General features: G+C 39.6%; 6 non-coding genes across 6 annotated transcripts; 3 read left to right on the top strand and 3 right to left on the bottom strand.

Annotated features, from left to right (window-relative positions):
* The first annotated feature begins 3519 nt into the window (after nucleotides 1-3519).
* Nucleotides 3520-3592, top strand: trnav-uac. Its single transcript has one exon. It is a non-coding gene; the product is annotated as a tRNA-Val (tRNA).
* Nucleotides 3593-4125: 533 nt separating this feature from the next.
* On the top strand, nucleotides 4126-4197 carry trnaw-cca. Its single transcript has one exon. It is a non-coding gene; the product is annotated as a tRNA-Trp (tRNA).
* Nucleotides 4198-8963: 4766 nt separating this feature from the next.
* trnai-aau lies at nucleotides 8964-9037 on the bottom strand. The gene has a single exon. It is a non-coding gene; the product is annotated as a tRNA-Ile (tRNA).
* A 1192-nt stretch (nucleotides 9038-10229) lies between these two features.
* Nucleotides 10230-10302, bottom strand: trnak-cuu. The gene has a single exon. It is a non-coding gene; the product is annotated as a tRNA-Lys (tRNA).
* Nucleotides 10303-10986: 684 nt separating this feature from the next.
* On the top strand, nucleotides 10987-11058 carry trnam-cau. Its single transcript has one exon. It is a non-coding gene; the product is annotated as a tRNA-Met (tRNA).
* A 933-nt stretch (nucleotides 11059-11991) lies between these two features.
* trnak-cuu lies at nucleotides 11992-12064 on the bottom strand. Its single transcript has one exon. It is a non-coding gene; the product is annotated as a tRNA-Lys (tRNA).
* Nucleotides 12065-12781: the final 717 nt, after the last annotated feature.

Here is a 12781-nt window from a genome sequence, read left to right as displayed (position 1 = left end):
AGCAAACTTCAAAACAGGGCTCAAAACATTAATATAACAACCAGAACACTGCTAAAATGATTCATGCAGACATCAACATAACCGCAGACTGCTCTTGCATAAAAGACTGGTCCTTAAGGGTACAACAAACTTTAAAACAGGGCTATAACTTAACATGCATACAGCAAAATAACAACCCTAATGTAATAAATAAATAAATAATAGAAAACTCACCCCAGTCAGCTTTGGAAATCATCGGTTTAAAAAAAAGGTACTGTTTAAGGAACACTGCAAATGCTTTATATAGGCACGGGCTCTCAACACTAAGGAACGCATACATAGGTCGCAGACTCTTTGAACAATGTCTAGTTCCGACATTTCAAAGACTTTATCATTAAATTAACACCCCAGAAATGGAGACCGGAGCACGGAGAGGAGGTCATCAAATCCTGTTTTTAGCACACCTGTCACAGCACCCAAGGGGTGTTAAAAAAAAAAAAAAAAAAAAACTTTGCATACGAAACATAACCTTTTTTAAAAAGGGTATTACATAAGCCTTAAGACAAACATATATAAAAAATATATACCCCCTTTTTACAAAACATCGAGTATTTAAAAACAGCGCGCAATGTTTAAGAATGTAAAGCGGCTGCAGAGAAGGTTACTAGCTATTTGTGGCCAGTTTAAAAAAAAAAAAAAAAAAAAGATACAAGTGTATTTGCAGCGCTTTCTTACACGCGCTTCTAAACTACATTTATATTTGCACCACTTAAAACACAAACATGAAAAGTACTAGTTCATATATATATATATATATATATATATATATATATATATATATATATATATATATATATATATATATATATATATATAGCTCTATACACAGCTCTGGAAAAAATTAAGAGACCACTGCAAAATTATCAGTTTCTCTGGTTTTACTATTTATAGGTATGTGTTTGGGTAAAATGAACATTTTTGTTTTATTCTATAAACTACTGACAACATTTCTCCCAAATTCCAAATAAAAATATTGTCATTTAGAGCATTTATTTGCAGAAAATGACAACTGGTCAAAATAACAAAAAAGATGCAGTGTTGTCAGACCTCGAATAATGCAAAGAAAATAAGTTCAGATTCATTTTTAAACAACACAATACTAATGTTTTAACTTAGGAAGAGTTCAGAAATCAATATTTGGTGGAATAACCCTGATTTTCATGCACAGCTTTCATGCGTCTTGGCATGCTCTCCACCAGTCTTTCACATTGATGTTGGGTGACTTTATGCCACTCCTGGCGCAAAAATTCAAGCAGCTCAGCTTTGTTTGATGGCTTGTGACCATCCATCTTCCTCTTGATCACATTCCAGAGGTTTTCAATGGGGTTCAGGTCTGGAGATTGGGCTGGCCATGACAGGGTCTTGATCTGGTGGTCTTCCATCAACACCTTGATTGACCTGGCTGTGTGGCATGGAGCATTGTCCTGCTGGAAAAACCAATCCTCAGAGTTGGGGAACATTGTCAGAGCAGAAGGAAGCAAAGGACAACCTTGTACTTGGCTTGATTCATGCGCCCTTCACAAAGACAAATCTGCCCGATTTCTTGCTGAAGCACCCCCAGGACAACTTTGTACTTGGCTTGATTCATGAGCCCTTCACAAAGACAAATCTGCCCGATTCCAGCCTTGCTGAAGGATCGGTGAGATGAGTCCAGTTTTCAGCTTTGCCCAACACCTGGTCGTCTAATGGTTAGACGGAGACCTGGAGAGGCTCTACAAGCCACAGTGTCTCACATCAATACTGATCAACTGCCTGGAAGTGGCACCAAGTTATTGCAGGATCAAAGACATATGCACTATAGTTTCATCTTGTTTTTAAGTCCCACAGTCACGAGGTGAGAAAGAGTAGCCTTGACCCTTTTTCCTAAATCTGCTCAACCTTGAGTACAGACGAGACAACAAGTTCAGTGGGGCTGTCATCCAAACAGAGTTCTTGCCTTCTTTCTGTTCAAACACCCTTGCCGCTAAGGAAAAAAAGCCTCTGATGAGCAATTACTTTTCCTATTTGCTTCAAATGTATATATACACTACCGGTCAAAAGTTTTAGAACACCTCAATTTTTCCAGTTTTTATTGAAATTTACGCAGTTTAATGTCTCAATGTAGTCTGAAATTAAAGCATAGAACAAATAAACAATTGGAGATAAAAAAAGAAATCATGGAATCGTTTTGTTTAACAAAATGTACTCTAAATTTTTGACTCATCAAAGTAGCCACCTTTTGCAGATATAACAGCCGAACACACTCGTGGCATTTTTCTACAATGGAAATCAAATATTGTTCGGAAAGTTCTTCCCAACACTGTTGCAGAATTTCCCACAAATGTGTTGCACTTGTAGGTTGCTTTGCTTTCACCCTTCTGTCCAGATCATCCCAAAGCAGCTCAATGGGGTTTAAGTCTAGAGACTATGCTGGCCATTCGATGATTTGAAGCCTACTGTCTTGTTCTTCTCTTCTAAGGTAGTTCTGACATAGCCTGGAGGTATATTTTGGGTCATTATCTTGCTGTAGGATGAACCCATGACCAACTAGAGGGTATTGCATGGCGCTGCAAAATGCTGTGGTAGCAGTTTTGGTTCAGGGTGCCACTCACTCTGTGCAAGTCGTTGACTCTGGATCCAGCAAAATTATTTTTTCACCGAAATACCTCGTACAGAGCATGCAACTTCTCTGCCAAATTTAATCACAGGCAGTTTTCTCACCGGTTGACAATTCCAATAATCTGTCTCTCTTTAGAATGCATATGAAATCGTGGGAGGCGCTGTGCGACTTTTTTGACAGACCGCTGCTTCTCTCACAAAGAGTAAACCGCCACAAAACACAACGCCATGTTTCCACGTGGTTTCAAAAAGGGGACCATTCGCGTGTAGGCGAACGTCATAACCACTACGCAACAAAAGCAGTTTGCTTGCATTCGCCTGTGCTGTAACTGAGACCGTCTTCTGCTACAGTGTTGCTAGTGCGCGACTCGGCAATGTATGTTTAAAGGGCAATAGACAAAGCAATCGTTAAGTTGCATGTTTCCATAAACACATTTCAAACTGATCATTGGAAATGTTTAACAATTAGGATATATATATATATTTATTTATTTATTTATTTATTTGTCTTCTCAGTGATCTGTTATTTGCAATATTAAATAAAGTTAATACATTAAATAGTACAAGTTTTGATTCTGAGTATTTTTCAAAGCTTTCAACAAATAATCTATTTTCATAAACAATAATGCAATCTGTGTAGCTATACTTAGATACTCTCTTGTTTTTACGTAAATTTTGCAAAGCACCTTTACACATTTTACTATGTATATGGGGCGAGCTATAGAAAAAAAAGAAAAAAAAAATACATGATTTGTCGATTGAATAAATGTTAGCCTGTGTTGGGCTGGCAAGTTTAATTCTTGAAGACAATGCCGAAGGGTCTGATTAACATTGAGATGTTACATGTAGACAATAATGTAGATTATTGAACTGACCTGTGTAGGTTCCATAGTGTAGTGGTTATCACGTCTGCTTTACACGCAGAAGGTCCTGGGTTCGATCCCCAGTGGAACCATTTGAGCTTGTTTTTAAATTATATTAGTCCCTGCTCAAGACAAAGTCCCTTGGTGTTGGCCGATCGTTATATTGATGATCTAAGGTGCCTGCTCCCATCGTATATGCAGGATTATTTATTCACACGTAAATACATACACATTTATTTCTGTTGCTGGTACATTCAGGCAATGCATTATTGCATTCTGCCACGCCATTAAATGAGCAAAGCCCATGTGCCAGTGAGCGTTCAGTGGAGACGCCCTAAGAGTATAAGTCTTCTGTGTCACTCAATACTGCCAGTTTCTCCCTGTTGCTGATATACTGATGAGCAATAAAGATCTTTCTAAAAGCAAATCACATTGTTACTTTTAAAGCAAAGAATCAACACACTTCTGACAACTTCATAGCACTGCTGGCTAAAACATACTTTTAGTAGGCTGTTTCCCTTGAACCTGGTGATATCGAGTGCTTTCCTATTAGCAGCGTTGATAGCATGTGTTTGGCACGCTTGCTGTGCAGTCTAGCATTGCATAACAATCCTCCCTGCACCGGGACCTCGTGGCGCAACGGTAGCGCGTCTGACTCCAGATCAGAAGGTTACGTGTTCAAATCACGTCGGGGTCAAAGCCCTCTTTGTTTCTATTCCACGCTCTCTTATTTTAAAGTGTTTGGATTTGAATCCGTCTGCGCATTTATTTATACAGTTTATCCTACACAATGTATTGATTGCAGCCATCAAACAGAAATGGATTGTATTGCTATTGATTGGTAGGGTTCATTTTTCGCTGCACAACAAATGAAAGTGACTCCTAAGTAAATGTTGGCCAGTCTTCAATGACATAGTTGAGTAATAAAGTCATATCAACCCTTCCATGCATGAGATATTGAAAATAGCTACACAGATACTAGTTTTGAAGAAATGTAAATTACAGCAAGTAATATTTTAGACCTTTAAGCTTAACAGACATTTAAGAATTAAAAACAAAGATATAATACAAAGGGGCACGTAGTCTGCAGCATTTGTACCTGCGCAGGGATACCCAGACGCTTTCAAATCCACAGCCACGATCACGCTGTGCACAGTGTCAACATCTATAAGCATATCGCAGACAAAGAACAAATACAAATATTGCTCATTTTTAATATAACATTGACTCGAAACCGTGATCCCTGTTTCAGGAAGCCAGTGACTTATCCTTTAGGTGACTGGGGTGGGCACAAAATCTGTAAAGAATATAACTTGGGAGCAATGTTAAATTAATAGTAATACAATGTTAAATAAAGTTAATACATTAAATAGTACAAGTTTCGATTCTGAGTATTTTTCAATGCTTTCAACAAATAATCTATTTATATAAACAATAATGCAATCTGTGTAGCTATACTTATATATTTTCTTGTTTTTACGTAGATTTTGTTACCTTTAGACATTTTACTATGTATACGGGGCGCTGTAGAAAAAAATGAATAAAAAAAGAAAAATCAGGGTTTGTCGATTGATTGAATGCGGGTATCGATCCCGCATCTTCACGCATGCTAAGCGAGCGCTCTACCGTTTGAGCAAGCATTTTCATTTTGGTGCTGCTGCCCTTCTCTTAAGGTTAGTATCGTAACTGCATAGGAGTGTACAGTTGTCCTACAGAGTTTGCTTTTTTATTGGCAATGTCGTCAGTCATTTGCAAATTCAGAAAATACATTAATGCAAATGTGTAGTAGAAACCTTTTATTTAGACTTCTTTATATCAACGAGAAACTTAAGTTATGCGTGAACGGCTTGGTTGTCTCAAAAGTTAGTTTGTATTGTTAATGTAACACCTCGCTGTTGCCCGTCATTGTATGATATAAAGCGTAGCGTGCCAGAACGGACGACGGTCTGCCAACATATGTTAAGACTATATTTTCAAGGATCATTTCTCGGGCGAAACATGTTTTGAAGGGATTGGTGTCGGTATCCATGACGAGGAGTGGGACTGTTTCTTCTCAGCACCAAGCGGACGGTGAGCGTGTTTTCGGTCACCTGCTCGCTGCTATTGCTGACCACTCCTGTCTTCATCGGGGGGCTGGATGAAGGGGACACGTTACTGGCAGAAATAAATAAATAAATAACATCAATGTACGCCTACGATTGTTCAGGTCTTTATTTAAATCCTTAGCAAATTTAAAATGGATCATTTTAGGAACACTTTAATTAAGGCTTGACTTTATAGAAGTTATGCACGTCAAGTTACCCGAGGAAATCCATCAGAACTATACTTTTAAGACAACAGAGCATCTAGCCATGTGATTTGCACCCAGCTGGAGCAGACTGAGCGTACTAAAGGCATTACTCCGAAAAACACTTGTCGTGTTTACTCCCCTTACTAGGAAGTGTCAAAGTTTGTACTCCTCCTCATACCGTGTTAGTAAATGGAAGCAGTCGGAGCATGCCGAAGTCGATCCTGCTATTGCTAGCATGTTTAAACGAGTGCACTATTTGAGCTGCTTCCAGTAATAGATCGTTTACTCTTCTCAATGATCCGCATCCCAGCCTGAGACCACGCTCCAGCGGCCGACGGAGAGGGATTTTCAAAGCAATCTGTTTTGAATATTAAAATAATAATGTGGACTCAAAATATTTTTCAGTGGCTTCAAGTAGTCTGACATAAACAATAATGCCATCTGTGTTCATAAATATATTGTGGTCGGAAATGGTAAACTGCACGCGAACAAGATTTTCTGATCAATTGAAACATCTCTTTATATGAAATTACCACATTGCTGCTGGTTTCCTTTAAATAATGTCTGCTTAAACAAGTATTTCAAATCCCTTTGTCACCTTACTAACAGGAATATGTTCCTCTGGTAGCGCATTTCTCTCTTTGTAATGTTTGCCAGTCCATTAAACACGAAGCACTGCTTCGGCCAATGCACAGTAGTCTTGCGTTCACAAGGTGACAAAACCGCCTTTCGATCGCTCTGCAGTACTGGTTGCTGGTAAATAAAAGACAATTTGGTAGGAAAAGAAAATGGATTGTACAATTTTTTATTTCCTGGAAACATCCTTTATAGTAAAATGAACACATTTATTCCATTAAAAAATAAGTAATAATGTAGTGCGAGAAGTGGGATTTGACCCCACGCCTCCATTCAGAGACCAGACAACCCAAAGATTGGAAAAGACAGCGTCCTTGAGTCTGGCGCCTTAGACCCAGCTGCTAACTGCATAGCACCATCTAGGACATTTCTATATAAACCTGTTAACGTTAGGTGACAGTGTAACACCATATCACTACATCTTCCTCCCTAAAAAAGGAAAAGCATTTTAATTCTGTTTAACCCTTAACTTATTTACATATAAACTTTCTTTTGGGGTCAGAGGTCGCTAGTACATGGCCCACCGTTGGAGCTGGTCTTTACCACCAACTCCTCTCTTTTGTTCTTTTTTATAAACTACAAAGTCTTTAAACCACAAAGGTCGCCCTGCCCTTCTCTCTGGCTGAATTCGTCTTGGTGGTGTCCTGGGCTCCCCCTCGCTTGGCTCAGGGCTCGCTTCTAGGGGCCCACTGCTGTCTGTCTCTTCTTCTGCAGGCCCTGGAAGAACTTGAAGATGTACCCTGTTCCTTCTCTTATCCCCAGAAGAAGTTTCTACAATGTATGAGCAAGGTGCCTCAGCTTTTCCTAACACTGTTCCAGATGACCTTGTGTTGGAGATCCACACACGTTGTCCTGGTGTCAGTGCAGTCTTCTGCGTGGTTTGGTGTCTCCTGTTGTAGTTCCGTGTTTGCTGGCTCTTCAGAACCTTGTCTTTTTGTCCAAAAGATTGTCTGTTATGCCAACCTGGTGTATACAAAGTAAAATCTGGTTATGGTAGCTGCAGTTCTCATTTTCACCAGCAGATGGCAGCAGTCCCTTTGAAATGTACTTTCCAGACCAAGTTATGGGAATAAATGCACCTGTGAGTGAAAATGTATTGTTTTGACTGCTTGTCTCTCCTTAAAGACTGCATATACCTTAATATAAAATTACTGCAACGATTTTATTTTGTGATGTCAAAGTCAATGTGAATTGAGTAACCATTTCCAGTGTGTTTCCGGTGTTTTATCAGTTAAAACCAGTCTGGGGTCCTGATGTGTATAAGATCACAGAGGTACAGGGTACTACGTGTACTATAGTGTCAGTGGGGGAAGGAAAGGTTAGGAGGGTCCATCAGTCTGAGTTAAGGGCGTGTAGTGATTTTGCAGAAAGTACCGGAAAGGCAGAATCAGTGCTACCACCTCAACCAAAGGTGGGGATGGAGTCCGATTCATCAGAGAATGAGGGTGCAGTAATAGGTCAACCTCCTGTAGTGACACCGGTAGAGGCCACGAGCGTGGCCAGGCAGAAATGTGTTGAGTCAGCTTCAGGGGTCGCACCCAAACCCGCTCCCAGGAGATCCTCAAGGACTAGGGCGGGCATGCATAGAAATCCATTTAGACAGCCACAAACAGCAATAGGTGGTCTGGAGGTTACTAACCGTGAGTTCATTGCGCAAGTACTTTGTGAAGTGGAACAGGTGCTTGTAGAAAAGATCTCAGCTCCCAGGGCTAGGATACTCATAGAGGACTCTGACTAATAGCAGGGGAGAGTGTGACCGGGTGGTTAAAAGCAAGTGTTTTTGTTTATATATTGGCCAAATGCAGGACTTTCCCTTTAAGGCACCGAGTTAAAAGAGAGTGCATCAGAACAGTTTCAGCAGAGCGCGAATATTTCTGGATGGAGAAAGAGCTGTGTTGAAGCACCGGTTGCGCAGATTTTCTGGGAAACCTGAAAAGAAAAATAGCAGGGGTGTATACTTTCACGTAATAAAGGTATGATTTTGCTATTGTTGATTTAGTCAAATGTGTGTATAGAACATGTTAAATTTGACTGTTTGACAAGAGATGTTGTAACACTTGGGGAGATGGCAGGCCCTGAATGATAATGTGTATCTGTTTCTTACAGAGGCCGCCACCACCCTCTTGCTCTGTATAAGATTGTTCACCTGTCTTTAAAACAAAACCCTATTTCTATCTTTACCTGCTCTATTCATTTGTACCCATCCCTTGCGTTACCTCTCTCTCAAATCATTCTATTTTACAAATTTTGGTGAATAAACCGAGACCCTGAAAAGAACCCCAGACCCTGTGTGAGTGTGTTCAAAGAAAGAGAACAAAACATGACAACCCTGGTAGGGGGGGTTTACATGAATACAAATGTATTCATTATTATGAATGTTGACAGAAAGGATGTTGTATTTACATTTTCACATGTGTGGTTGCCTTGCACAACTCTGATAGAGTTCAACAAAGGCAGTTGACTTCAGTTCACTATTTAGCCTGTACTGCCATCTACAGCATTACTGCGGGTGTGGTTTATTTAAAGAAGGAAAGTTATGGCCCGTACGAGGATCGAACCCGTGACCTTGGCGTTATTAGCACCATGCTCTAACCAGCTGAGCTAACCAGCCACACGGGTAAAGTTTTTTTCATGTTAAACTGAACAATACACATTCAAAGTAATGCAAAGACAATTACATGCATTCAAATTACCAAGCATTTAGTGGATGTTTAAGAAATAAATGAACAAAACAGATTTGTCAGAAGTGGGATTCAAACCAACGCCTCCAGAAAGACTGCGACCTGAATGCAGCGCCTTACACCGCTCGGCCATCCTGACTCACGCAGATGTGCTTTCTAAATACTGCAGTGCACTCCTGAACCTGCAATGCCTGACGCTGCAGTAAATCACCTGGGGGGTTGCGGGTACTTATTCTTTATCGGTTTATATTAAGGAGGGCGACCTGTTTCGTCGGATTCTATATGGGATCACAAGGACACTCCTCTTACAGAAAGAAAATATACGGCAAACAGAGCGATCGCTTATCACAGTTATAAACAAATCACAACAGTCTGTTAGCAAATTAAATTAATCAAAAACCCACAAAGGCATTGCTTAAATGTTACAGATATATTTCAGACAGAATAGTTGTAACATAATTAAGTATATTTCTGAATAATCATCTCAAATCTCTATCATTTATTTTAAGTTCTTATGAAAGACGAATATGCTTGAGTATTATATTACAGAAAACACGATAACACCATGTAACACAATTTTTGTTCCTGGGTAGTAAGTGTTATTTCCTAATTGCTTATGCCTCAAAAGTATAGAAAATGGCTATTATTCCCCACAAACTTTGCTTTTGTGACCAGGACAGTGATATTTTGAAATATCACTATTTCCAATGAGAAAACGGCAGCTTTTGTGTCTTTTCGTTCACATAAAGTCAGAAAAAAAAAAAACAACATATGAATCCAAATTAACATGTATTTATACTAAAGTAATACAAAAATGACTACAAAAGACTTAGAAGTGAGTAGTTTTTCGAGATTTAGACTATAGTGAGTAGTTTTTCGAGATTTACAATTATACTGTAAAATTACAATTATACTATTGTAGTTTTTCGAGATTTACAATTATACTGTAAAATTACAATTATACTGTATATTTCAGGAAGGAAATATAAACACAAGACCAAAACTGTTGTATTTTCTGAGATACTGCAGACACCTTGCAAAGGACTATTAGGACAGATGGAAATATTTAATCTGCAGTCAAACAGTGCTCTGTTGCCTCTAAGAAACAGTACTCAAAACGGACGCCCAACGTGGGGCTCGAACCCACGACCCTGAGATTAAGAGTCTCATGCTCTACCGACTGAGCTAGCCGGGCTGACGGTAAATTGTTAAACATTTCCAAAGATCCGTTTGAAATGTGCTTATGTAAACATGCAACTTCCTTGTTGCTTTGTGTATTGCCTTAAAGCATACATTGCTGAGTCCCGCACCATCGACACTGCAGCACAAGACGTGATCTCAGTTACAGTATAGCGGAACGCAAGTAAGCTTATTAATGTTTCTGTAGTGTAGTGGTTATCAGGTTCGCTTCACACGCGAGAAGTCCCACGGTGGAAACATGGCATTGTTATTTTCTGGTTATCTCCCGTTTGTGAGAGAAGCAATAGTCTGTGTCAAATATTCGCACAGTGCTTTCCACGATTTAACATGCATTTAAAATGAGACAGGGTATTGGAATTGGCAATCGAAACTGGTGAGAAAACTGCCTGTGATCAAACTGAGCAGAAAAGTTGTATACTTCGCATGATATAATTGGGAGAAAAGAAATCAGATCATCTCTGATTTGCAGCTTTTCCAAAGTTCACTGCCGTGTTGATGCTGAAAACGATAACATCAGTTTTTTTTTTTTTTCTTCTGCTTGACAATTCACAAGTGTAGCAGAGTTGCGCAAAATGTAAAAAAACAAGACTGTTTCGTTATTTTGCATGGTCTGCTCAGAGGAGCACGCCCAGCACTGAGGTGACACGGGGCTTTTGACTTGTTCTTTTTCCTGCTCTGTAGCAGAGTGGCGCAGCGGAAGCGTGCTGGGCCCATAACCCAGAGGTCGATGGATCGAAACCATCCTCTGCTAGCTTCATTTTTTCTTTTGCTGGCAGAGTAGTTTTTCTAAAAAATTAACTGAGGCAAGACATTGTTATATATTTGCAATCATCGAAATATTGGACATACTGAATTATAAGCATGTTGCTGGACACATTCATATCGAAACACGTTAAAAAGTGGAAGTGTTTTGGTAATAGATCGTTTACTGTTCTCAATGGTCCGCACTCCAGCCTGAGACTACGATCCAGTGGCTGACAGAGTGTTTTTTCAAAGTAGTATGTTATTTGGAATATTAAAACAATTTAAGTTGAATGTAACGGAGTGACACGTCACTTTATTTAGGCACGTTTGATTTTGTTATTGTAGTATTCACGTTTTGATTTGTCACGTTTGATTTAATGTTTGTTTTCCTGTAACGCATTTATAAAGCGCGTTTAATTTGGCACGTTACTTTGTTGTAGATTTGCACGGATCTCACTGGCACGTTGAAGCTCTCCTGTTCTCAGCCCCTATAGGTGCAACTTGAATAATTAAGCAGCTGAGTAGCTGGTATAAAAGTTCCAGATGTCATCCATTCGAGAGATTGGATTTTGTCGTCGTGTGAACCCGGGTTTGTCTGGAGCGGAGGCTGGACGCACAGTCAGCAGGAGCAGAGAATGAATTTGACTGGTTTGTCTATATTTGTATATTTATTTCAATATATACTACATATTGTTATATCTATACAAGATGCACGCATTTTACAATAGCAATTCCTATCTGACAAAGCATACAGGTATTATTATTGCAATACTGTATAAAATGTGAACAGACAGGAAGGAAATATAAACAACAGACCAAGATTGTTGTATTTTCTGAGATACTGCTGACACCTTGCAAAAGACCATTACAACAGATGGAAATATTTAATCTGCAGTCAAACAGTGCTCTGTTGCCTCTAAGAAACAGTACTCAAAACGGACGCCCAACGTGGGGCTCGAACCCACGACCCTGAGATTAAGAGTCTCATGCTCTACCGACTGAGCTAGCCGGGCTGACGGTAAATTGTTAAACATTTCCAAAGATCCGTTTGAAATGTGCTTATGTAAACATGCAACTTCCTTGTTGCTTTGTGTATTGCCTTAAAGCATACATTGCTGAGTCCCGCACCATCGACACTGCAGCACAAGACGTGATCTCAGTTACAGTATAGCGGAACGCAAGTAAGCTTATTAATGTTTCTGTAGTGTAGTGGTTATCAGGTTCGCTTCACACGCGAGAAGTCCAACGGTGGAAACATGGCATTGTTATTTTCAGGTTATCTCCCGTTTGTGAGAGAAGCAATAGTCTGTGTCAAATATTCGCACAGTGCTTTCCACGATTTAACATGCATTTAAAATGAGACAGGGTATTGGAATTGGCAATCGAAACTGGTGAGAAAACTGCCTGTGATCAAACTGAGCAGAAAAGTTGTATACTTCGCATGATATAATTGGGAGAAAAGAAATCAGATCATCTCTGATTTGCAGCTTTTCCAAAGTTCACTGCCGTGTTGATGCTGAAAACGATAACATCAGTTTTTTTTTTCTTCTGCTTGACAATTCACAAGTGTAGCAGAGTTGCGCAAAATGTACAAAAACAAGACTGTTTCGTTATTTTGCATGGTCTGCTCAGAGGAGCACGCCCAGCACTGAGGTGACACGGGGCTTTTGACTTGTTCTTTTTCCTGCTCTGTAGCAGAGTGGCGCAGCGGAAGCGTGCTGGGCCCATAA

Source organism: Polyodon spathula, unplaced genomic scaffold (assembly GCF_017654505.1).
Source record: "Polyodon spathula isolate WHYD16114869_AA unplaced genomic scaffold, ASM1765450v1 scaffolds_1757, whole genome shotgun sequence".
In the NCBI taxonomy this organism is placed as follows: domain Eukaryota; kingdom Metazoa; phylum Chordata; class Actinopteri; order Acipenseriformes; family Polyodontidae; genus Polyodon; species Polyodon spathula.
This window is presented reverse-complemented; position numbering and strand designations above follow the sequence as displayed.